Source organism: Corylus avellana, chromosome ca7, assembly GCF_901000735.1.
Source record: "Corylus avellana chromosome ca7, CavTom2PMs-1.0".
NCBI classification, from domain to species: Eukaryota; Viridiplantae; Streptophyta; class Magnoliopsida; order Fagales; family Betulaceae; genus Corylus; species Corylus avellana.
The window spans coordinates 26,771,652-26,775,504 of record NC_081547.1 but is presented as its reverse complement, the minus strand read 5'-3'; positions in this window follow the sequence as shown (position 1 = coordinate 26,775,504).

Genomic DNA, 3,853 nt, shown 5'->3' with positions numbered 1-3,853 from the left:
CGACCTTATGCCCGATCAATTCAAACCGAATCATTGAATTTTTATTGAAAAATAACTTTTATAAGGTTTTGACATAAATCAAAGCTTTTGTGCCTTCCAATAAGATTATAACAAATCAGCGTGGAACACTATAATACAAATAAACTTAAAAACTTAATTTATTCTTACCAAGACCTTATGGGTTAAAACAAAAAAAATCTTCTAAAATGAACCTTTCCTCTTCTTTTTCTCTAGACCCACCGTCAGCCACCAACTCGTCGTTGGCAAGCCCAGACCGCGCCGGAGACGACACTGGCCAGCCCAGACCTTACTGGTGCTCCTCTCCCTGTCTCTCTCTCTCTCTCTCTCACACACCGGCAGTAGAGAAGAAATTTCTCTGCTGTCGGTGCTCCCTCTCCCATTTCAAAGATTTTGGTTGATTGCTTGATTTTCAACATGTTTAGCAGCAGAGAAATGAGAGAACCCAAAATTTGAAAATTAAGCAATCAAGCAATCATCCCAAATCTTTGAAATGGGAGAGGGAGCACCAGCAGCAAAGAAAAAAAATTCTCTGCTGCCAGTGAAAATAGGGAGAGAGGGGATGGCCAGCATGGTCTCCTACAAGTTTTGGGCCGACTGGCATCGTCTCTAGCACGGTATGAGCTTGCTAGCAACAGGTTAGTGGCTCACGGTAGGTCTAGAGAAGAAGAACATGAAAGGTTTATTTAAGAAGATTTTTTTTATTATTATTTTAACTCATATAAGTTCTTGATGAGAATAAATTAGGTGTTTATGCTTTTTTTTGTTATGGTGTTCCACGCTGATTTGTCATGCTCTTATTGAAGGGCACAAAGGTCTTGGTTTATGCCAAGACCTTATATAAGTTATTCTCTTTTTATTGTCGTTTATTGTACAACCGATACAAATTAAACACAAATTTTTAATTTGTTATGGTTGAACGATAAACAACATAATTTTTTAATGACATTTATTGTACAAACGGCACAAATGTCAATAATTTATGCCGTTTATACAATAAACGTCATTAAAAAATTATACCGTTGTATAATAAACAACAATAAAATTTGGAGGGATGATAGGGACCCAACTATTTTGCCCAACTTTGGGCCAACTTTTACTTTATTTTTTAATTAAAAAAAATAAAAAATATAAATGAAAAAATGTGTGAAGCAATAATTTTTTTTTTGTCCTTCTTTTATTTGTTATTTTTAAAAAAATAAAAAAATGTATTTTTCTTCATAATAATGTCATTTTTTTTTTTAAAAAAAAATGACACTATTATGAAGAAAAATACATTTTTTTTTTTTAAAAAAAAAAATACCAGATAAAAGAAGGACCAAAAAAAATATTATTGCTTCACACATTTTTTTCATTTTTTATTTTGTTTTTTTTAAAAAAAAAAATTAAAAATAAGACAAAAGTTGCCCAAAGTTAGGCAAAATAGTTGGGTCTTTAGCATTTTCCTAAAATTTATACCGTTTACTGTACAAACGACTCAACTTAAAATTTTAATAAATGTATAAAATCTGTGTTTTCAATCACAGGTAACGAGGCTTTTTTTAAAAGAAAATGATAAAGACACAACTTAAACTCAACTTTTCTCTTAAGTTTTTTTTTTTTTTAAAAAAAAAAAAAGCCTGTGGAGGAGAGAGAGAGAGCCTTAAAATAGAGAGAAAGAAATTTAGTCTGGAAGTTGGGCCAAAGTTGAGTTTAAGTTGTGGTTGTATCACACCTCTTTTTTAAAAATGCACAATTTTAAAACATTAAATTACGATTTTAAAGGCTAAACTGCAATTTTGTCCCAAAAAAAAAAAAAAAAACATTTTACAAATCATGTTTTTCAATTGTACATTTTAAATTCGTACATTCTGAAATCGCAAATCCAAACCAACTCTAAAAGTTAATGTTTTGCAATAGCAAATCAATGTTTTTTGAATATAATATATACCTAGGTAAGTTTGAAATTGAAGTCAGAACAATTTTAAAAAAAAATTAATCCCTCCTTAATACTATAGTTGTATTTATAAGTCAGACCTAGTGATAAAAAAATAAAATAAATAAAAAATCAGACTTTTAGTTGGCAGTTAGCATGTTTTTTTGGGTCTGCGTTGCGTACCCAAAACGCTGCTCGAGACCCTCAAAAGTTCGCTGAAAAAATGGTTGTCGCTGGTAACATTAGAAAGCACTTCTGAGGTCCCAAACGCTGAACACCACGTTTGGGCTGAAGCTAGAAAATGAGGCTTATGCTCAAACGGACTTCTGGAGAGAAAGGCGCGCCGCAGTTTTCATTAATGAAATATATGAACTAACAAAAATACCCATACCAATTTCAACAAATGGCAACCATACCCATCTCTTTCCAACCTCTTCGATTTGTCCTTCTCGTTGCTGCAGTTGGAGGCTACTCCAGAGCAAGGAAGATCCGGCAGAAATTGTTGATGCCGTTGCAGGTGAGAAAAACAAATCAAAATGAAAATAAGCAGTCCACACAGAGAGACGTGCAGAAAAGAGACTTAGAAAAAATAGAGAGAAAAACATGGACGAAGATCACAGAGAAGAGACGAAAATATTAGAAAGAATACAGCGTGGGTGAAACCTTGGCCGAGTTTCCCCCACGTTGAGGGGGAAACCTTCCCCCAGTACGCATACTGGGGAAAGGATCACTTTTGAACCCACTACAGAGCCGCTATAGGGAGAGAGACCCAAGCAGAAGTTGTTGATCCCATCGCCGGTGAGTTTAGAGCTTCGTTTGATTTTGCTTCTTTCCATCTCTTTTTTTACAATAAAACAAAAATATTGACATATCTTACTGAACACAAAAGTAAAGAAAAAATATAAGAGAGAAACCTACAAAGAAGAGAAGTAAAAGAATTAGAGAAAATAGAATGGAAGAAGATAAATAACAAAATAGAGAGAACTTGTGCGTGTGATAGCTGGTCTTGGGCAAAGAGATGGTCTTTGGGCAGAGAGAACGAGTGATAGCTGGTCTGCTGCTAGTCTTGTGTGTCTTGGGCAAAGAGAAAGAAAGAGTGATAGCTTGGGCGTCTTGGGCAGAGAGAATGAGTGTGCTTGGGCGTCTCGAGCACAACAAACTTCTCTGCATATCTTAAATGACTAGTGTTTTTTTTTCACCTTATCTAAATTCTTCTTCTTTTATTTATTATTTGTTTTTGGTAAATTAAATTATCCTTCTTCAATCTCATTGGAATTGGATTTTTTTCTCACCGTATAATTAGAAGTTAGGAACGATTTCCTCCAGGCTTCAATAGGGTGATGTGCCTCAGCTTTTGAAGTGTAGGGGAAAGATTTAAATTGTTATATATATTAAATTGTTATATATATATATATATATAATAGATTAAAATTTATGGTTATTGGAATAAAATATTTAAAATTTGATTCTTTTAATGCTCTTCTTGTAACTTGTTGCAGCATCTCAAAGATTTCTTCCTTTTTGTACAAAATTTACAATCAAACGGCCACCAAGACAATGATGAATGGGAAAATTTTGCAAAGCTAAGCAAATTTTTTAGCTTAGCTTTCTTTTCTTGGTATTGGTATCATTTTTTTTTACAAAATAATTTTTTTAAAAAAAGTTAACATTAATCATTTTTATATAAAAAGGTTGCTATAAAATAGAAAGAAAAAAAATTACATGTCCTTTATTGTCATTTTTACAACTAAAAGCACTTTTTTTGTTTTGTTACCAAACATCACTAAAAAAATAAAAAAGTACTTAAGAAATGCAGTTACCAAACATGTAATAATTTTTCAGTAGAAGCACTTTAAACAAAAGCTCATAGACAAAAGCTCTATATCGAAAAGCTCTATTTTTCACCGCAATCCCAAACAG